Consider the following 24,272-nt stretch of genomic DNA (forward strand, 5'->3'; position numbering starts at 1 on the left):
CCTCTGTCTCATGCGCAAATATCAAGAGGGTAACAATAATAATATTAATAAAATTATTATTACAAGTATAATAATAATCCCGAAATAACTCTGACTTGTCGGAAAACAGGTTTTCTCATAACCACAACTACGTAAGCACGTATCACTTACACAGTAATGTTGTGACTGAATCAGTGACCCTGTAAACAGCCCATTTCTTTTCCTAACAATTTCATAATTTGTAAACGGTTCATTATCACTAACTTGCCGAGTTCTGAGTAATGTCTGGATCCAGTCCTTGTACTCATTATCGGTAATTTTATCAATATTGCCAACAGGAAGGGGACTCCCCTAATTGTACTTACCTAATTGTGGTTGAAGGGGTCGAGACTCGGCTCCTGGCACCGCCTCTTCACTGAGTGCTAGGGTAACCGCTGCACACCCAACCTGTGTGCAGTAGTCACCCTATGTTTGGATTTAAATCTCTTACGAGTGGGTGCTGGATTTAATGGATCAAGTATTGATACCTAACAATAGGGCTAAAGTATGGTCTCAACGCATATACAATGAGACGTATCTTTCTCAGTGTATATATCATTCGGCCAATGGGACATATGCGTACAATGGTCTGGATTTGATTCCCAGGATCTTAGCTTATTTTCATATTACCTAAATATTTCCAAAGGCTGGGTTCAATTTGCATGGGTTAGATTCAATTAAAATGGACTGTGGTCAATTAACATGAGCTGGGGTCGATTAACATGGGCAGAGTTCGATTAACCTAGGTTGGGTTCGATTAACATGGACTGGGTTAGATTAACATGGGCTTTGTTTTTCAGTCTTATTGATAGTGTCCCTGTGTCTTGCGTACGAATTCCCACGGTAAAGAACGAGTTTCCATGAAGCATGAAAGAAACCCACAGCTCGGGTACGGGTCCCACTCATCATACATGGGTCTATGAAGTCGGGTACGGGCGTCTCCCAGCGGGTATCAGTCCAAGAGGTCAGAGTACAGGTCTCAAAGGTCACACATGACGGCAGGTTTATGTCCTAGTGTCTCTCTTCTCTGGTCGCTGCTCAAGTGTACCACATTGATGATTTTATTGTCAAAATGACCCAATTTCCGACAACAGTGGTGATGTGGCCACTCCCCACTTGTGGCCGGCCGCCCTTTGATCGGCTGAGTAATTGGCGACTTTTTTGTTAGTAATCTAACATTTGATATTTTGTGAGTGTGTAAGTTCAGAATCGTCCTTAAAGATCCTTCTTTTTTTCCTCCGATTCAGTCTTCTTTCTCATCCAAGGACGAAATAAATGCGTAATAACCCCCCAGTTATCTCAGGGTTACTTCAATTATTCTTTCGTGCCACAAATTTTATTTACTCCATGTATATTTATTCTCGAATAATCAATGTTAATCAAATGGTTGGCGCGGTCTTGGGTGGAAGGTTGCGCGCGGCCCCTCTGTATTGATCTCCACGGGGTCCTCTAGGCGCTCTGAAAGCCCTCTCCTGATTCGCTATTCTCATGTCTAGCCGTCTCTGATTGGTCGGTTCGCCTGCATGCGCTCACTGGGGGTGTCGGAAAATTTGGCGGGAATTCGAGAGGAATTGCCGATATTTTCGCTCGGATCTTAATAAATATTTACTCAATAGAGGTAATAATTTGTTTTGGCTTTCGAAAACTCTTGCAGTAACCACAAATGGCCTCCAGTACGTGAAGTAGTTTAAAAGAACTAATAATTGCCCAATATTGGGTCAAAAGGGTTGATGTTCCAACGTACACTAAACGAAATGAAACAGCACCAGGCGGTGTGATAGCACGTATCTCCGCTTCCCGAGTCTGGAGCCTCAGTAGCTACCACCGCCGTAAGCTTGGACAGGCTTGCAGTGCCTTTAGTTTATTCATTGCCAATGGCTGTGAGTTAGTAAGCGATCTTAGAGCTCAGTGCGTTGTTTAACCCCTTATGATACGTATCCCTGAGCAGGAGTCTACCTGATGGAGCGAGGAGATTCTCAAGTAGCAACTTGGAGCCCCTCCCTTGCTTGATGTAAGTATTTGCTGTAGCTGAGAAGCAGCTACCTAACATACTTTAGCTTCCAGTGGCAACGGTGGTACTTGAAGCTTCCTTTGAGGTCTTTTCAAATCATCTGATTAATTCGAAGTGACCTGGTTATTACTTTAAAAATATGAGAGGGGATTTTGCATGAGTATGGCAGGCTCCATCGTGGGACTTAGATGTAAACAAAACGATCTGTGTGTGTGTGTGTGTGTGTGTGTGTGTGTGTGTGTGTGTGTGTGTGTGTTCGTTCTTGCCTATATGTATTCACCAGTATGTGATTGCACGAATAGTCTCAGCTATTGAACCTGCCTCATCGCTAGCCGCTACTGGGTTCATTCTCTCTTCTGACTTCGATAACCCTATCGTATCACTTAAAACTGTGTATAAATCCTGTGTGTACTTGTGTATATATGTATGTACGCATTTATGTATACATACATAAATGCATGCATACATACATTATAAGCTGATTCACTTCCAGCTGATCCCAGATGGAAGAGGATCAATTTATAATGTCAGGTGGCACCGTCACAGAGGTGAGAGATGAACCCTGACACACAGGTACGCACCATACCTCCACCTGCCCGTGATGAGGTCATTATACGCTTTCTATAACTCACCCAGCCATTCGATTTTCAGATCCAGGACATCTCAGGGGAAACTCTTACCTCTCTCCTCCCCACTCACAGGCTCACACCAGCCTCTCAGTCTCCTCTTTACTTCATCTCCAGTTAACGTAAAGAAGGAACAGTATTTCGATAGGGGAACTTTGCATCATAGTAGAGAAAATTTGTCATTAAAAATTTCTGTGGTGTGTTTTTGAGACGATGACAATCAATATCCCCTTCTTGCATTACTAGCATGACTAGCATCTTGCACAGGAGGTAAGAGAGGCGGGAGGAGCAGTAGACGTGAAGCACAGGAGAATGATTGTTCAACAGATGTGAAAGTTCACTAAACAAATGTGATGCTCACACATTCATACGCCCATCATTCACTCTTACTCTGAGTACTGCTGGAAGCTGCTTAGAACATCCCGGCTTTAGTTTGTACCTTGCTTATCCTGCCCACCTGGCTTCGTATTGACCCACATGTCCATGGTATTGACCTACTGACTGAACTGGGTACTGTCTCAGGTACCACTTACGCTGAGAGAAATACATCTGAGTGCTCTCGTGATCTGACATTGACATCTTCGATGTTAGTGTAAGAACACAAGACTTGCAAATGGGATGTGTCGGGGAAAGAGGGACGTACATGTGTGTGTGTGTGTGTGTGTGTGTGTGTGTGTGTGCGTGCGTGCGTGCGTGCGTGCGTGTCCGTGTGTCCCTGTGTGCGCGTGAGAGAGAACACTCTCAAAAAAGCACTGAGTATTTCTTTAATTTTAATTTCCACCATACATACCTTTTTTTCTCCTATCAGTTCCTAAGTCATACGCTTCATAATGATTTCGTACCACTCTTCACAGTGCCTTGCTACCTTTCCTGTTTTCAACACACTTTTGGAACCTTTCCAGTAGGGCACCTTACAATGGCACACCCCCATCCTTGCCCCCCCCTCCCCTCAAAAACAATCTTACAATTAAGAATACCTCTTTCTCCGAGACTACGCAAAACAAGTACTGAAAAATATTAGACTTAACGTTAATACTGGTGTTCTTGATCCCAGGAACCGATGCTACCGCTCTCCTTCCCTTTATTGTGTGGTTATTGCCCATTCCAAAGAGGCCGAAAAAACCTTTAGGGTTTAGAGAATCTTTATGTATATAACAATAAGAGTAATCGAAACCAAAATAAGAACAGTAATCAAAAAAATAATAAGTGGTAATAGCAACTACAATAGTACTACTACTAATAATAGTAATATCAATAACAATTATAGTAATAACCACAGTAATAATAGTAATAACATCCACAATAATATAATAGTACTACTACCAGTACTACTACCAGTAGTGCTACTACTTACACTACCACAAGTAGACTTACTACTATTACTACTAGAAGTATTATTACTACTACGAAAACTACTACTACTACAAGTAATACTACTACCAATAGTACTACTAATACTATTGCTACTATTACTATTACTACTACTATTACTACTACTACTACTGCTAATAACAATACTGTCACTATTAACTTCCTTATCAGTCATATTGTTCCGTACAAGTGCAAAACAGTTTTCATCCGATGTTGACGTTATTCACTGTTTGCAAGGTTTATCAAATCTGTTTAGGAAAAATATAAATATGAAATAAGTGATGGTAAAGTTTGTGTACTGTTAGCAAGATGTTGTGAGTTAGTCGTGGGTTAGTTGTAGCTACGGTGTCGTGGGTTGTAGCTACGGTGTTGTGGGTTGTAGCTACGGTGTTGTGGGTTGTAGCTACGGTGTTGTGGGTTGTAGCTACGGTGTTGTGGGTTGTAGCTACGGTGTTGTGGGTTGTAGCTACGGTGTTGTGGGTTGTAGCTACGGTGTTGTGGGTTGTAGCTACGGTGTTGTGGGTTAGTTGTAGCTACGGTGTTGTGGGTTAGTTGTGGGTTAGTTGTAGCTACGGTGTTGAGGGTTGTAGCTACGGAGTTGTGGGTTGTAGCTACGGTGTTGTGGTTGTAGCTACGGTGTTGTGGGTTGTGGGTTAGTTGTAGCTACGGTGTTGTGGGTTGTAGCTACGGTGTTGTGGGTTGTAGCTACGGTGTTGAGGGTTAGTTGTAGCTACGGTGTTGTGGGTTGTAGCTACGGTGTTGTGGGTTAGTTGTAGCTACGGAGTTGTGGTTGTAGCTACGGAGTTGTGGTTGTAGCTACGGAGTTGTGGTTGTAGCTACGGTGTTGTGGGTTGTAGCTACGGTGTTGAGGGTTAGTTGTAGCTACGGAGTTGTGGTTGTAGCTACGGAGTTGTGGTTGTAGCTACGGAGTTGTGGTTGTAGCTACGGTGTTGTGGGTTGTAGCTACGGTGTTGAGGGTTAGTTGTAGCTACGGAGTTGTGGTTAGTTGTGGGTCGTGAATTGTTGTAGCTACGGTGTTGTGGGTTAGTTGTGGGTTGTTGCTAAGGTGCTGTGCATTAGTTGTGGGTTAGTTGTAGCTTCGGTGTTGTGGGTTAGTTGTGGGTTGTAGCTACGGCGTTGTGGATTGTTGTAGCTACCGTGCTGCGGGTTTGTGGGTTTGTTGTGAGTTAGTTGTGGGTTGTAGCTGTGGTGTTGTGGTTAGTTGTGGGTTTGTTGTGGGTTAGCTGTGGATTGTTGCAGCTACGGTGTTCTGGGTTGTGGGTTAGCTGTGGATTGTTGTAGCTACGGTGTTCTGGGTTGAGGATTGTTGCAACCGCGGTGTTGATTGTGAGTTGTGGATTAGTTGTGGATTGTAGCTACCGTGTTCTGGGTTGTGAATTGTTGTAGCTACCGTGTTCTGGGTTGTGAATTGTTGTAGCTACCGTGTTCTGGGTTGTGAATTGTTGTAGCTACCGAGTTCTGGGTTGTGAATTGTTGTAGCTACCGTGTTCTGGGTTGTGAATTGTTGTAGCTACCGTGTTCTGGGTTGTGGATTGTTGCAGCTACGGTGTTCTGGGTTGTGGATTGTTGCAGCTACGGTGTTCTGGGTTGTGGATTGTTGCAGCTACGGTGTTCTGGGTTGTGGATTGTTGTAGCTACGGTGTTCTGGGTTGTGAATTGTTGTAGCTACGGTGTTCTGGGTTGTGAATTGTTGTAGCTACGGTGTTCTGGATTGTTGTAGCTACGGTGTTATGGGTTGTAGATTGTTGCAGCTACGGTGTTCTGGGTTGTGGATTGTTGTAGCTACGATGTTCTGGGTTGTGGATTGTTGTAGCTACGATGTTCTGGGTTGTGGATTGTTGTAGCTACGATGTTCTGGGTTGTGGATTGTTGTAGCTACGATGTTCTGGGTTGTGGATTGTTGTAGCTACGATGTTCTGGGTTGTGGATTGTTGTAGCTACGATGTTCTGGGTTGTGGAATGTTGTAGCTACGATGTTCTGGGTTGTGGATTGTTGCAGCTACGATGTTCTGGGTTGTGGATTGTTGTAGCTACGATGTTCTGGGTTGTGGATTGTTGTAGCTACGATATTCTGGGTTGTGGATTGTTGTAGCCGAGGTATTGTCACTTTCTTTTTTATTTTTTACACAATCCAAAATAAAAACTAAGTTTCCTTTGAGAATAATAAACACAAATGCACTAAAGGTTTGAAGTCAATCGGAAGATGCATTCTCCAGTTGTATTGCAAAATCAACTCGCCCCGAATTCTTTAGCATTTTAGCAAATAAATATTTTTGCCTTCACGGCCTAAATTCAAAATCTATCGTTAAAGTTCTTTAAGAGGAATTAGCCTCACTTTCTCCTTCCTCGGATCAAACTCAAGTGCCTCTAATTAACCCGGTGCTGTATTATCCATAGGGGGGGGGTTAACACCTGCCGAGTGTCACAGTGCCAAGTGTCACAGTGCCGAGTGCCACAGTGTCGAGTGTCACAGTGCCGAGTGCCACAGTGTCGAGTGTCACAGTGCCGAGTGCCACAGTGCCGAGTGCCACGTCAGCACTTTAACTGGGTTTTCAATGCTAGGTTGAGCGTCATTCTATTTTTAACTATAAAAAGTAAACTGTAGAAATATTTTTTCCAGCCGTCCATCACTGTCCAGATGCTGCTACTGCTGTTTCTGTTACTGTTACTCTGTTGCTGTTATTGCTGTTACTGTTACTGCTGTTACTACTGTTGCTGGTGGCCTCTGCTTGATAAGTTTCATGATGGTGACCACAAAACTAGTTACTGATCTCACGTTTCCATCTCTGAGAATTCAGAAAATGCTGTCGACCACATTGCTGACAGAAGATACTGTGTATTTGGTGATCGTTAATGGCCCAAGTCGGACCGAAATGTCGTTTCGGTCCTATGTGCGGGTTATTTGTGTAGTACCACGATTGATAATGCATATGGCGCACTTTCTACACTCAGTCTTGTAGGAAACAGGCTAAGAACGGATCACCAAGTTGTCCATTGCACTCTCGACTAGAACAATACACAAATAATGATCCGATTTGGATCATTAACTAGTCAATGGGCCGAAACGTGCGGGTTATTTGTGTACTCTCTAAGGCCCCTTAGAAACAGTCCGTCTGACCCGGGGGACATTGACTTTGCTTCTCTCCATCTATTTGTTGGATTAATATGTTCCTAGAAACTGTTACATTACTTATGTACCGTATTTTCTATGCTGCCAGCAGTAACAGCCTGATTGATCAGACCCTGATCCACCACGAGGCCTGGTCTCAGACCTGGCCGCGGGGGCGTTGACCCCCCTGAAACCCTCTCCAGGTATATAAGACGCAGGACAGAAGTATAACAGTAAATCAGTAATAATATTCAAGGATCACTTACCCTTTTACTCTACGCTAAAGCGTAACCCGAAGGTTACTCCTAACCCTGACCTTCAGTATATAAGGCACAGGGTGAGTTCCCAAGATTTTTTTTTGTGTGTGTGGGGGGGGGGGGGGAAGGAGCGCCTTGTATGCCGGAAAATATGGTAGTTTTCTTCAGGCTTTCTATAATTATTAATTGCTGGGAAAAGACAGGTCACTGAAAGTAAGCTGTCTGTATCTAAGTGGGTATTTTTTTTCCTCTTGCTTTCTGTCTTGTTCACTTGAATGTTTTTTTTTTTTTTTGGTGTTTCACTTGTTACTTTGCTCTGATAGTCTCGTTAGCGTCTCTTAGTTGTTAGTGGGTTTGGGTCTGAGAAGGACCTGCCTAGTATGGGCCATTAGGTCTGCTGCAGTGCTCCTCCTTTCTTATGTTCTTATGTACAGGCAGGGAACTGTAACTTGTGGGTTTGTTATGAATTGTTCCATCCACGGTATTGTAGATTGGGTTGTGAATTGTTCCAGGAACTGTACTATGACTTGTGAATTAAAGGATAGTTGTTCCAGCAATGGTTTTGTGCCCTGTAATTTGAGACAGAACTTCGCTCTTTCGCTGTGATGTCGATACCTCGCATTCTAACTGAAGTGACCTTGTAGCTGAAACCATTCTTTGGCTGCTGATGGAGTTCTCTGTCGACTAACTGGAACTGACTGGCAGGTGGATCAGCAATGCCTGTTGGCTGAGGGAAGCTGCCTTCCCAGCTGGCAGGTAAGAGCGTCTGATCCAGCTGCTGGCTCCTCCAAGATCTTTGCTCCAAGTGATTTCCAGCTGGTAGCAACTGCATCCGGCTACCTCAAACTACTCCTTCAGGCTCTTGACCTCAAGACTCGAACAACCGGCTTCCTTTCACTGATATAGAGAGGGAATGAGAGGCGAGAGAGCATAAAGAGTAAGAGACGAGCTTCACGGTAATCATTTGCCAAAATCTTGTCACCTGAATTGACCAAATCAACATAAACAACATACGCTAAACTACAGTACTGAGTCAATTGTCAGAAAAATAAATTTCCTGTCTAGTTTTATTTTCTTAACTTCCTCTTTCTCCTCCCTCGCTTCCTCCTTTCTCCCCTCCTATCCTTTTATGCTCTTAGTCTCCACTCCCTCTAGGGTTTTAACCCCCCTTTTTTTTATCTCCCTCTTTCTCTCCCTCCATTCTCCTCACTCCTTACCTCCGAGCATGGCCTCGCATACTGATTACAAATTAGATACACGGTACTACTAACGACACACACACACACACACACACACACACACACACACACACACACACACACACACACACACACACACACACACACACACACATACACACACACACACACAGTCATAGAGTAGTTAGGAAGTGGAATAGTCTGACAAGCGATGTAGTGGAGGCAGGAACTATACATAGTTTTAAGACGAGGTATGATAAAGCTCATGGAGCAGGGAGAGGGAGGACCTAGCAGCGGTCAGTGAAGAGGTGGGGCCAGGAGCCGAGTCTCGACCCCTGCTACCACAATTAGGCGAGTGTACACACACCGCCAACGTTATTTAATAACGCACACCTCGTCTTCAAGCAACATCAGTGTATGCCAAACAACGAAATGCTTCGGTGGATCTGTCACAAGCTCTTTGCAAGCTGCTGATGCCAGAATTACTCAGGAAAACTTTAAGAACAGCGAAACGACATGCTGTGAGTGGTAAAGGCTCGATCTTCCGTCCCCCAACTGCCATACAAGTACAATTAACAAACCCGTGTGGGTCATACTGCACAAGGAGTGATGAAAGCTGTATCCTACTACTGCCAAGTGTATTTAAAGTGCAGTTTGCATTGTACGTGACCAGATAAAAGACTGAATATTTCAGTCAAAACAATAATAAACATGTAACAAAATTTTATTCATGATGAAAATATAAAAATAATATTGATGTTTTTGTTGTCAATAACAACATGTTTAACCAATTTGCTTTTTTTTTTTCTTTACATTAATCGCCGGGCGCAGAATACCTTGTAAAAGAAAGGTATTTGATGCTTGCTTTAAGGGATTTACCTCAATGATTGTGTCAACTGAGACAGTAATCCAGCTTAATCCTTCCCACCACACACCATGCAAGGATGGTCGAGGCTAGCACTACCATGACACAATACCATGATGGGTGCAGCTCGCACAGTATCACGATAGTCGAGGCTAGCACAACTATCACAGAGTACTATGATGGTAAAAGTTCCATCATTCAATACCATGATGATCAGAGCTCCATTACACAATACCATGATGGCCAGAGCTTCATCATACAATACCATGATGATAGGAGATCTATCCAACATTACCAATATGGACAGACCTTCCTATCTAACCTACAGAATCTCCCTTCCTTCCCTCCCTCCTTCCCACCCTCTCTCCCTTCCTGGAGAAGTTAACTCCTGCAACAAAGATTTGCCATCCTTTTAACCTGCAGGAGGGAAGGAGGGAATAGAGGATGTAAGACAGAAAGGGAGAGAGAGGGAGAGATGAAGGAGGCTGGGATGGAGTCAGACGCAGCCAGGGTGGGTAGTGGTGGGTTCCATAAGGATTTTGTCTGCCGGAATATTGAATTTTTAGGTATTTTTATCCCTAAAGCAAATATTCCCTAGGGTAAGACATGCTGCCTTTGGGTGGTGGGGAGTTTGGGAGGGAGAGAAAGAGGGAGGTAGAGGTAGAGGTGAAGAAACAGCAGGGAAGGGTAATGGAGGAAGGGAGATTTCAAGGTTTTATAAGTAATGGGGCTGGGAATAATATAATATATATTATTATTATATTATATTACTATTATATAATGTGTGGGCAATGTGTAGTGTAAATATAACGCAGAGAATTCGTAGTTTGGAAATTAGGAGAAGGTGCGGGATTACCAAAACTATTATGCAGAGGGCTGAGGAGGGGTTGTTGAGGTGGTTCGGACATGTAGAGAGAATCGAAGGAACTAGATTGACTTCGAGAGTGTATAAATCTGTAGAGGAGGGAAGGCGGGGTAGGGGTCGGCCTAGGAATGCTTGGAGGGAGGGGGTAAAGGAGGTTTTGTGTGCGAGGGGCTTGGACTTCCAGCAGGCATGCGTGAGTGTATTTGATAGGAGTGAATAGAGACAAATGGTTTTTAATACTATATTATATTATTATACTATATTTTTAATACTATATTTAATAATATATTATATAATTATTATATGTATTATATTTTATTACATTTTATATTATAATTATATAATATATAATAATTTATTATAATATAATATTGTGTTTCAACCTTACAGGCAGCCAATCTGTCACTGTCAGACTATCAGCCAGTTAGCCAGTCTGTCAGACTGTCAGCCAACTAGTCAGTTAGTCAAACTTCCAGACATACTCCCAGGTCCTTGGGAAGAAGCACTGAGAATTGACCTTAACGTAATTGTCATCAAGGAAAGGTCAAGATGAAAGTTGAGAAAGTCACTGCTTTCAGGAAGCTCACAGCTTCCTTCCAATGATGCTTCAAGCTTCCTTCCTGTAAAGTTCACATCTTTCTTACACAGCATCAGCTGTGACACAATAAACAGCGATATATCAGTTCTGGTATCAGGAACAAGCACTAGGCTGACGCTCAGCACTTCTCTCATATATTCAGTGTTAAAAATGATGTCGTTGTTGCTCACTCTACAGAGAATTACTGACTCTACAGAGAATTACCGAACCCTCCAAGTCCAGGCTGACATAGTTGAGAGACTGACAGATTTGACTGACTGGTTTGAGAACGCATTATCTGTGATGGAGTATGACAGGGAAAACCATCCATTGTGATGGAGAATAACAGAAACCATCGATTGTGATGGAGAATGACACAGAAACCATCGATTGTGATGGAGAATGACACAGAAACCATCGATTGTGGAGAATGACACATAAACCATCGATTGTGGAGAATGACACAGAAACCATCCATTGTGATGGAGAATGACACAGGAACCATCCATTGTGATGGAGAATGACACAGGAACCATCCATTGTGATGGAGAATGACACAGGAACCATCCATTGTGATGGAGAATGACACAGGAACCATCCATTGTGATGGAGAATGACACAGAAACCATCCATTGTGATGGAGAATGACACAGAAACCATCCATTGTGATGGAGAATGACACAGAAACCATCCATTGTGATGGAGAATGACACAGAAACCATCCATTGTGATGGAGAATAACAGAGAAACCATCAACATTTTTGTTTCAGTTTCCAGTCAGTCAAATTTGCTTATCATTCTGACAGATCATTTTTCCTCCCTGATTAGTTCCCTGCCTCCCTATGGATGCTCAGGGAGTAGTCTGATGATCCTCAGCCTCCAACCAATCCCCAATCTCCCTCTTCATCTTCCCAGTTCCAATCATCACCAGAGATTATCATGAATATCTTGGATTTAGGAAGATAAGACGTTTTTGATCTATGGTCGTTCTGACTTCGTAAAGAAATTGAGAGATCGGAATCAGTCTCATAAAGTGAGTCTTTAAGACTCAGTCTTAAATATCTTGGTGATGGACTCTAATATTGGTAATATAACTAACAAATTTTATTATTATTATTATTATTATTATTATTATTATTATTATTATTATTATTATTATTATTCATACTCTGGCTGTCTCCTTCCGAGGTAGTGACTAAAAAAAAAAAAAATTCACTGACAGTCGCTGTTTTGACGGAAGGGCGCGGATTTCTCAGTTCAAATGCTTACACTCCAACAGCACGTCAATTCATGAAAAACAATTGCCTTCACTCCTATCTAACACTGCCTTATGGATGTCAAAGTCTTTTAGCACTCAAAACCTTCTTTACCTCTTCCCTCCAACGTTTCAGAGGGCGACCCCCAGCCCCGCCTTCCCTCCACACTCCAACTTTTAAACGCCCTATTTTGCTCCAGCTTCTCTAAATATCCAAACCTCCTCAACATCCCCATCCTTAACTCTCTTATTCATATTTTTTTTGGTGGAAACATTTCGACACGTTTCCTTACACCTGTTGTCCTGTTCACCTAGCAAAAAATAGGTACCTGGGTGTTAGTCGACTGGTGTGGGTCGCATCCTGGGGGACAAGATTAAGGACCCCAATGGAAATAAGTTACAGTCCTCGATGACGCACTGACTTTCTTGGGTTATCCTGGGTGGCTAACCCTCCGGGGTTAAAAATCCGAAAGGAATCTTATCTTATCTCTTAACTCCGCTACAACAATAATCATAATCATATTTTTAATATATATTATGATAGGAATAATATAAAGCATTAATGATACTACTACTACTACTACAAGTACTATATTACTACCACAATATTACTACGACAACTATATTACTACTGCTACTACTGTACCACAACTACTATACTATTGCTATGCTACCACTACTGTAATACAACTACTATTCTACTGCTACTACTACTAATAATAGTAAATGTATAATGATAGCAACAATCACTTTCTAAGATTCTTTCTGTTTTCAGTTCAAAGTTCTCTGTGTCTGTCTGCCTGTGTCTGTCTGTGTCTCTGCCTGTCTGTGTCTGTCTGTGTTTGTCTCCAGATCCCTAGCCACACCCCACAAGCCTCATTCTCGCCCTTTAGTTCTTCCTACTACCCCGGTTCCCCTTTTGCTCCCTTTAGCCCCCCCCCTTTTCCCTAGTCTCGGCCTCCCTTAGGAAAAAAATTGGAGTCTGGTAGAAGTTTTGGCGCCAGATATGGTGTCTGGCGACACCCTGGCCAGACTACTCCCTCACTCTCTCTCTCCTTCTCTACGTCCCTCCATCCCACCCTCCCTTACTTCCTCCATTCTTCCCTTATCCATTTCCTTCACTTTCTTCCCTTCTACATTCCCTCCCTCCTTCCTTCCTCTATCTACTCGCTCTCTTTGATAAATAGATAAATGAACGTTCATTGAACGAAATTTTTCAGGATTGTAAAACAGTTTTCACACCCCATATTTCTACGATATTATTTGATAAGAAACGAAAAACAGAAAAACAGATACTAGCTATGACACATACACAGACTATCACACACACACATAGTAGCAGACAGACACAGGACAGGCATAGTAGCAGACAGACGCTGGACAGACATAGCAGACAGACACAATGGCAGACACAGGACAGGCATAGTAGACAGACACTGGACAGACACAATGGCAGACAGACACAGGACAGACACAAACATAACCACGTACAGAGACATATATACAGACACGGGATAAGCAGGCACAGATATGTTCACAGACAAATTGAGATAAGTATTAAGATATTAACACAATTTACAGACAGCCGCAGACACGGTCCCAGACACAGTCGCAGACACGGTCCCAGACACAGTCGCAGACACGGTCCCAGACACAGTCCCAGACACGGTCCCAGACACAGTCGCAGACACGGTCCCAGACACAGTCGCAGACACGGTCCCAGACACAGTCGCAGACACGGTCCCAGACAAAAACCCTAGACACAGACACACAGACAAGGACGCATGCATATTCACAGACCAATATGCAAATGCAGACATATATATATATATATATATATATATATATATATATATATATATATATATATATATATATATATATATATATATATATATATATATATATATATATATATATATATATATATATATATATATATATATATATATATATATATATATATATATATATATATATATATATATATATATATATATATATATATATATATATATATATATATATATATATATATATATATATATATATATATATATATATATATATATATATATATATGTCGTGCCGAATATGTAAAACTGGTCAATTAGCAAGAACTCATTTAAAATTAAGTCCTTTCTAAAATTTTCTCTTATACGTTTAAAGATATATTTTTTTCATTAATGTTAATGTAAAAATTTATAATTTTGCACCAAAAGAATCTTAGAAAACTTACCTAACCTTATTATAACAAGAACAATTTATTTTAGCCTAACCCAACTAAATATATTTTAGATTTGTTTACAATAATTTAATACTAAACAAACACAGTGAAATATATTTTTTTCGTTAGGTTAAGAATGATTTTGGCGAAATTATTGCATACACAAATTTTCACTTGTCCTATATGGCAAGATGAGCGTTGCTATTTAAGCCAAGATCGCAAGTTCTGCCTATTCGGCACGACATATATATATATATGTATATTATATATATATATATATATATATATATATATATATATATATATATAATACACATGTATAATTATATATATATTGTATACAATTTTACCGAATAGGTAAAATTGGTCAGTTAGTAAGAACTCGTTTAAAATTAAGTCCTTTCTAAAATTTTCCCTTATACATTTGAAGATATTTTTTTCATTTATGTTAATATAAAAATTAATGATTTTATACTAAAAGAACCTTAGGAAACTTACCTAACCCTATTATAACAAGCGCAATTTAATTTAGCCTAATCCAACTAAATATATTTTACATAAGTTTTTCGTAATTTAATAATAAACAAACATAATGTAATATATTATTTTAATTAGGTTCAGGACGATTTTTCTGAAAATATTGCATACACAAATTTGCGCTTGCCCTATTCGGCAAGAAGTTCTCATTCCCCCACCTCCATTCTCATTCCCCCACCTCCTTTCTCATTCCCCCACCTCCTTTCTCATTCCCCCACCTCCATTCTCATTCCCCCACCTCCATTCTCATTCCCCCACCTCCATTCTCATTCTCTCACCTCCTTTCTCATTCCCCCACCTCCTTTCTCATTCTCACCTTTTCTCATTCCCCTTCCCCAACATTGTTTCTCTTTTCCTCCCCATTTCTCTCTTCAATCTCGCACTTCTCTCTTTTCACACACCCACCTCTATTGCAATGAGGTCAATACTCTCCCTTGTGTGTGTGTGTGTGTGTGTGTGTGTGAGAGAGAGAGAGAGAGAGAGAGAGAGAGAGAGAGAGAGAGAGAGAGAGAGAGATCAAATGGGTGGGTGGATGTGGTTGGAATCACACGAATGGGTGGTGGTGGGTTGGTGGGCGTTGGTGGGAGGGAATAGGTTTCTGGGTAAAGGTGGGTGGGCGTGAGTGGATGAGGGTGGGTGGGTGGGTATGTATTCACTCATTTCAAAGGGACTTAATTACCCACTTCTCAAACATTTAATAACAATGGTGTGTGTGGGGGGGATCTGCACTCCCAATTCACTGAGTACGTACACGAACACACACACACACACACACACACAAAACTGTCTAGCCAGTTCATTTTTTGTATTCTTGTTACATTACATATTCTCCATTGTAAGTATTTGTTGCATTCTTTCTTGGCAGGTGAGTCAGTACTGTACAGGTGAAGAATGTTTCCTTTATGGGACAACAGTAGTATTGCTAGTCTCCTCGCTGAGTAATATTCAGCTAGGATGAATAAGGCACAATATCAAGGCTGGAACAGTTCCCAACTTACCCACAAGTCCCAGTACCGTGGATGGAACAATTAACTTAAGATTCCTAGTACTTTAGTTGGAACAATTCCCAACTTACAAGTCCCAGTACTGTGGTTGGAACAATTCCCAACTACCCAGACATTGGGAAGAAATGCTGACTTCCAAGTAATCGTCTCGCTTAACGATGTCTCGCTTAACGATGTCTTGCTTAATCATATCTCTGCATTTTCTTTCTAAAATTTTCATTAGACCCTCGTGGCTTTTGAAAATTTCTTATTGTTTAGTTATTTTCAAGTTATCAACATTTTATTAAACTTTATAAGTTAGACTTTTCTTCGTTTTTTTCTCCCCAGACTTCTAAGCTCCAGGAGCGAGGTCTGTATAATTTAGATTTAGAAAGTGTCTATAAATCAGCTGTAATTGATTCTGAAAATTAGTTTTACAAATTCAAAATATTTTTCCAGCTCTTTGAGCTTTGAAGTTTATGTGGCTCAGATAGATTACTATTCTACCTGATACACCTAGATAGTACAGAATAGTTCTTAATGTAGATAGAAATAGTTCTCAGCCTCAGTTTGGACTCTAAAAGTCCTCAGGAATCTGTCAGTTCCATGTACTCATATGTATTTATGTACTCCCATGGATAAGGGAGTCAGGTCTTTCGTTCTGGCAACGGGATCAGGTCTGTGATGTTGATTTTTCGGTCAGGGACCTAACGTTCGTTATATACAAGGTCAGGTCTATCGCATAAGGGTTTCCGTGTCAGGTTCTTAGTGTGTAAAACCTCTATTGAAAGAACGATGGTGAATGTGTTTCGTTTTTGGGTCATCCTACCTTGGTGGAACACGCCAGACATAGCTGAAGTGTATTACCGTACTAAGGCCATGTCTCATGGCCTTAATAAGATGTGAGAGATTTATGACATATTATTGAAACGTTTCGTCCATTACGGACTGCATCAATTCCTATATCTGATGGGCGAAAAGTCTTCTCTATAAAATGCCATTATCCTCATATTGTGAATTGCTAACATACTTCTCGGTACATAATAATATTGATAAGCATTCTTATCTTATGGGATAGACAACTTATATCTTGGGGTAGACCTCTTCCTTATATCTTGGGGTAGATCTCTTATTTCTTGGTCCAGACCTCTTGTATCTTTGGACAGACATGTTTCTTATTTTTTTTTTGAAGGGGGGGAGGGGGGGGAGACAAACCTCTTCCTTACTTCTGGACCAGAGATCTTCCTGATTTGGTCATTACCTCATTTTAATATCTTTGGTCGGACCTCTTTCGTATAGCTTGAAAATGATCTATCTTGGAATAGACTTCATATACTTTAACTGTCCTCATTTGCGTGACTTAGAAAGCTCACCTCGTAAAGGTTTATCTTAGTCTCTATGGTCTTTAAGGGGTCATTGCTACTGATATTGTCTCTTTAAGAGGAACCCGAGTGAAGGTGGTGGTGCTCGCTCCCTTGAAGGCAGTGCAGAAAATAGGTCGGTAGGAAGTTTTCACAGTCCAGGAGAATCTGGGTTACTCTCATCCCTTTTAGTTGTTGCTCCTAAATATACTGCTTCCTTAATCCTTCGCGGAATGGTTGACCAAAGCCAAATCCAGTGTGTTGGGTTAAAAAGTTATGGATCTTAACAGAGACATGAAATAAGACATGTCAAGGCTAAAGACGGGTGAAAGAAATGGGTAAATCCATGTCTTTGCTAACTCAAGAATTGTGAAGTCAGTCCTGGTAACCAACGGCATGTTATTGTTACGGAAATTTAACATTTGTAAGATTCACTCCAATAAAAACTATATCCCAGAGGAGAGCCAACTCAGGTGTGAGAGGAGCAGAAAGTTGAGTAAACTAATGCTCCTTTCTTGGTCAGGTCACAAGGTAAAGGAGAAAAGAGGAAATTAAATCCTTCACATCACCCAAGTGAGGTTAGGAAACTGAATCATAGGTGGCGCAGACATCCCGGTTCCACCAGAGTACCGGTGAAGGAAACTATACAAACGAGACGAACATCCACACACACTGTCATTTGCTTGTATACACCAAATAGAACAAATGAATCTTCCATTGTCAAGCAGTGTGGCTAGTTTCTATTGAAGTCCTTAGGTCTTCCAAGACGCGACCTACAACAGTCAACTAACACCGAGGTAGAGGGCCTATCACTGCCTTCATAACCACCACCATCACTACAACAACCACTGCCATCACTACAACAACCACTACCATCACTACAACAACCACTACCATCACTACAACAACCACTACCATCACTACAACAACCACTACCATCACTACAACAACCACTACCATCACTACAACAACCACTACCACCACAGCAACCACCACCACCACAGCCACCACCACCACAACAACAACAACCACCACAACAACAACCACAACCACCACCACCACCACAACAACCACCACCACAACAACCACCACCACAACAACCACCACCACAACAACCACCACCACCACAACAACCACCACCACAACAACCACCACCACAACAACCACCACCACCACAACCACCACCACCACAACCACCACCACCACAACAACCACCACAACAACAACCACCACCACAACAACCACCACAACAACCACCACCACAACAACCACCACCACCACCACAACAACCACCACCACAACAACCACCACCACCACCACAACAACCACCACCACAACAACCACCACCACAACAACCACCACCACAACAACCACCACCACAACAACCACCACCACAACAACCACCACAACAACCACCACCACAACAACCACCACCACAACAACCACCACCACAACAACCACCACAACAACAACCACCACCACAACAACCACCACCACAACAACAACCACCACCACCACAACCACTACCACCACCACTACCACCACCACAACCACCACAACCACAACAACCACCACAACAACCACCACCATTCTTTTAACGTGAGCATCACACTGAAATTCTGCCTCTATTGATTATAAACTGGTGCTGCTGCTGCCTATCTTCCACACCTCTTGGCTTCCTTAAACTTTTCTATTTTCTTTTTTTATCAAAGTCTCTTCCATTTCCTTAACTGTCGTGTCCTTTGTTGTCTGACATTTTCTCCTTTTCGAGTATTAAAGCAAGTTTTCTGTTTTTAAGATTTTTTAGTTGTCATTTTTTATTTTGTTTGCTGATAGTATGAAAGAAAGATCTACTCCAGGACTGTGTATATACTATGATAAATACTCATTGTATATACGATAATAAATACTCAGTTTTTTGTGTATATATACTGAGAGATGCCTTTCTGTGTATACGTATATATTTAGAGATACGAATCACTCTTCATATACACACAAACACGTACCTCTGAGTCTATATATTCAGAGATTCACACTTAAAACTATGTATGGAACCCACCTTCTTTGTCCAGTATTTTCCACTTCCTGATTACCCTGAGGCTGAAGAAGTACTTCGTGACATTTCGGTGACTCGTGTATTCCTTTAGCTTTCGACTATGAGGCTTAGTATAACCGTGTCCTGCCTCTCGAACAGTGTATTGTTGTCTAACTTCCGAAGTCCTCTGTGCATTTTGTTTGTCGTTATCATGACTTCGCTGATTTTCTTGTCCTCGTTGCCCTCATCTCTCCCTCCTCAGGGACTCAGAGCAGTCAGGGAGCCCTACCATATTCATTTCTTTTAGCTTTTCATCATAGCTCATTTCCCATAGCTCTGGGACTAGTTTCGTTGCATACCTCTGTACGTTTCCCTGTTTCTTAACATACTTAATCAAGTGAGAGATTCCATGCTGAGGTTGATGTCTTATATAGGGCAGTGAATGACCCTGTTAGTCCTCAAAGCTGTTTTCAAAGTTACAGGATGGTAATTGGCTGCAGAAGTTATTCTGTTGATGCACTCCTCTGGCGATATGCTCGGCATCATGCTCACTCAAAGGTATTTCTCACTGATTAGGATTACAGTCTCTGCCCCATGAATCTACTCATTTTCCGATTGTCCTGCTTCTTCCTCAGTTTTCATAATTTTACATTTGTCGAGGCTGAGTTCCATAATCCACTTATCTGACTAGCTTCCCAAGGTACATTAGTAGATTTTTCTTGCCCTCACCGTTTTATATTTTCCTCAGTATTTTTGCATCTGCAAACATAAATACATCTGACGTTATCTCTTCAAGTATGTCGTTAGCATATACTACAAACAGTATTGGTCCTAATGTTGATCGTGGCATAACTTCACTTGTTGCTCTTCACCACTGTGTCACCTCTCCTTGTACAGTCTCTTCTTTCTCGATAAGGAACTGTGGTCCACCGAAGTCTATTCATTTTTATACCTGCCTACCTTGTTAAGGTTTTGTCCCAGTATCTTGTGGAGACAGTATTAAATGACTTCTTGCAGATCAGGAATATGCGGTCAACCCATCTTTCTCAATTACTTTATATCAGAAGTCCAATTGGTGTGCGAGGTAAGATTTGCCTTCTCCTGGTTATTGTTTTTGAAAGTACTTCATTCTTTAGTTACTCCTACACCCTCCTGATTATCTTCTCAGTTATTTTACGTAGAATACATGTCTGTTTCCTTTCATAGGTTTTGAGGCACATATTATTTGGTTGATAGTAGATTTTAGCTAGTGGTTCAGACAGTGTTTTTGTTCCCTCTAATAGAATCCAAGATGATAATTGGTCACGACTCGTAGCATTTGATAGTATCGAGTACATGTCTCACGAAATCAGTGGCTTATACTCTGGCCTGGAGTTTTACGATTCACCACGAGTTTAATCACCGCCCGTGGTATGGTTTGTATCGAGTACATGTTGGTGAGCACTTTCTCTTCGACTCGTGCTGCCCCTGTTCTCACTGAGAATTATTAAAATCGTTTCTTCAACTCATCACAAAGTTCCTGTCGTGTAAGTGTGAGTGTGTGTGTGTGTGTGTGTGTGTGTGTGTGTGTGTGTGTGTGTGTGTGTGTGTGTGTGTGTGTGTGTGTGTGTGTGTGTGTGTGTGTGTGTGGTTGGAGTGTGGTAGAATTGTGGTAGAATTGTGGTAGTGTAATCGCATGTGAGGGGGGAGTCAGTGTATCTGGGAAATTTGGATGTGTATGTGGATGTATACTGTGGAGTGTAGGCATGTGTGGGTGTATATGGTACAATAAACACATGTCTGAGAGAGACCAGAGGATTGAGCTGGACGTCTAGCAATTAACAGTCTGGCCTGTGGTCTCCTCTGATCCTTTTGTGCGGGCGGCCTGTCATTCCTCTTCTCCCTGGAATGTCTTCCAGACACGCGTCTCTCTGGAATTCCTTGATTGTCGTCACCGACGATTTATGAAAGAGGCGAAAATAATAAAAAAAGTGAAATTCCTTCCATCTATTTAATAATCATCTGGAAAATATCGATCCAAAAATTTGTCTAATAGTCGTAAAATGTTTTGGAAAACAGTGAACAATAAATTCTTGCTATTGTTTTTACAACATCGGCCGTCTCCCGCCTAGGTTGGCTGATCCGAAGAAAACATTCACTATCATTCTTTTAAAGCTGTTTAGCCAGAACTTCTACGTAATAATAACACTGTTAATACATAATCCTTGAAATTATTCTCTTTCAATGTCATTCTTTCCGCATATTTAAGCATGTTATAAAGAATGGTTCTTTTAATCGGCTTCAGATCATAAACGCTGGTGTGTGTACAACTCAATTATTTTTCTCTTGAATTTTGAATGCGTATAAGTCAATTTGCCTATTGGGAAAAAATTGTTTCGTATGCAAATCTTTCAGCAAAGTACATAACTAAAAGTAAAGCTTTTGCTGTGAGGATGTTTCGCTGCAAAGAGCGAAACTTCAAAATAAAAGCTTGTTCTTCGTTTTCTTCAGGGTCTGAGATGATTTTCGTTTTCTTCAGGGTCTAAGACGAACTTTTTCCGTATCCTTCAGGGTCTAAGAACTTTTTTTTATGTCTTTCACAGGGTCTGTCCCGGGGAAGGTCGGGTGAGGCAGACGTGGTGCGGTTGGCGGCACTGGAGGAAACGAACAGTACCCTGAGACAACAACTGGAGGAGCTTGAGATATTAACACGCCAGCACCACACCCTTCAGCGCCACGTTCAGGAGAAGGACCTGGAGTGTGTCACCCTCAAGGAGAAACTCAAACTTAAGAACGAACTCTGCCACGATCTGGTGAGTCTTCCAAATTGTTTGGCTAATTGTATTGGCTAATAAGGTGTGGGTGTAGATCCATAAGGTCTCATTGTAGATCAGTACATTGTCTTTCTAGTTCAATAAGGTTACCTTGAAGTCCATTATGGCTATGTAGGCCAATAAGATTATCTTTTCTGTCAATAAGGTGTCTATCATACTCAATAGTGTGCCATTTTAGGTCAGCAAGTTACTCTGAAAGCTAATAAGGTTACGTTGTAAGGTCAATAAGGTGTTAGTCAATCAGGCGAGTTTGCAAGCTAATGAAGTGAACATGTAGCCCAGTATGCTATCCTTGCAAATCAATAAATAAGCTCAATAATAACTTGCACTCACACCTTTTAGCTACAAGTGAAAGAAATGACTATTAGAGGAAAAAAAAGTGGAAACCAAACCCAACAGGTGACTGTACGTCATCAGTTAATCTTGCAATGAACCACAATTACACTAATCATGCGATCTACCACAAATAAACGAAAGCTGCTGATTATGTTACCACAATCCAGCTCAACCAAGTCATTCTCCTAGCAGATTAGGTATTCATTCACTGCCTGTCTGCTTTCCTCGTTACGTTGGCAGACAGCTCGTTGGTGTCGACTCTAATGGGTAATTAAGGTAATTAAGAGTTTAAGTAAATGTCTCGAAATCAATTTTCTATTTACAGATTAGGGCAGTAAATGCCTCTTGTTTAATGAGCTAAATACTGCAAGTAAATCATTAACTTCAAATACAAATTTCTGGGTTAATATATTAATATTAATAATAGTAACAGAGATAGTAACAGAATGGAATGACAGTAGTAGTGGTAGGACAGTAGTAATTGTGGTAATTGCAGTAGTAGTGGTAGTAAAAATAGTAGAAGTACTGTAGAAGAATGAGTAGTGTCAGTATTAGTAATATTAGCGAATCATTAAGTTTAAAGACAAAATATTGGGTTATTATAATAATTATTACTAGTAGTAGTAATAATAGAGGTAGTAACAATAGTAATGGTAGCAAAGGTAGAAGTACTGGCAATAGTAATTGTGGTAGTAATAGTACTATGGAAGAATTAGTATTAGGATTATTAGTAACATTAATTATTTCCATTAGCATTATTATTGTGGGGAAGCAGTTAACCCGCATGGATCATATAGAGCCTGTGGAATGTGAGGAATGAGACTAGGCTCATTCACTTAGATCAAGATCTCTTCACCGGCATCAAAACACCGTTCCCTTAGTCATAATTTAAGGGAGTAAATAGACTGTAGGCAATACAATTATGAGAAATATTAATCAGGCGCAGTTAGGGTGATTAGCTGCACTCAGCGAGGACAAACGAGCAGTGGGGACGGAGGGGGGACGGGTAATTGCCCTCTAATCACCTCTCACGATAATTGCTAACACAATAATGACTCAATTATCAAAGAGATTTTGATCGTAACGGAATGATGTGTTGGTCTCCTCGCATGTCTGTGAATGATTAGAAGAATGTACTGAAGAAGGTACTGAATGACTGGAGGTGTTTTAGTGAGTGATATGATTAGTGATCGTTATTTGATGATTTGAAGCGTTTTTAATTATTTGATTAAAGTTTGGGAATTATTGGACTATTCGATTATAGACTCGGAATGACAATGATTCGATTTGTCTGTAAAAATATGCATTATTATTGTTGAGTTATCAGATGATTCGAGATTATATATATATATATATATATATATATATATATATATATATATATATATATATATATATATATATATATATAATGTCGTGCCGAATAGGTAGAACTTGCGATCTTGGCTTAAATAGCAACGCTCATCTTGCCATTGCCATATAGGACAAGTGAAAATTTGTGTATGCAATAATTTCGCCAAAATCATTCTGAACCTAACGGAAAAAATATATTTCACTGTTTAGTATTAAATTATTGTAAACAAATCTAAAATATATTTAGTTGGGTTAGGCTAAAATAAATTGTTCTTGTTATAATAAAGTTAGGTAAGTTTTCTAAGATTCTTTTGGTGCAAAATTAAAAATTTTTACATGATCATTAATGAAAAAAAAATATCTTTAAACGTATAAGAGAAAATTTTAGAAAGGACTTAATTTTAAATGAGTTCTTGCTAATTGACCAGTTTTACATATTCGGCACGACATATA

General features: G+C 40.7%; 1 protein-coding gene across 1 annotated transcript in view; it reads left to right on the forward strand.

The window, feature by feature from the left end:
- Positions 1-1,839: 1,839 nt before the first annotated feature.
- LOC128701979 (RIMS-binding protein 2) overlaps positions 1,840-24,272 on the forward strand; it is a gene marked incomplete at its 3' end in the record, with an annotated part of 174,744 nt that continues 152,311 nt past the window's right edge. The window contains 2 exon segments of the mRNA XM_070101419.1: positions 1,840-2,029; positions 21,900-22,109.

Source organism: Cherax quadricarinatus, chromosome 77 (assembly GCF_038502225.1).
Source record: "Cherax quadricarinatus isolate ZL_2023a chromosome 77, ASM3850222v1, whole genome shotgun sequence".
In the NCBI taxonomy this organism is placed as follows: Eukaryota; Metazoa; Arthropoda; class Malacostraca; order Decapoda; family Parastacidae; genus Cherax; species Cherax quadricarinatus.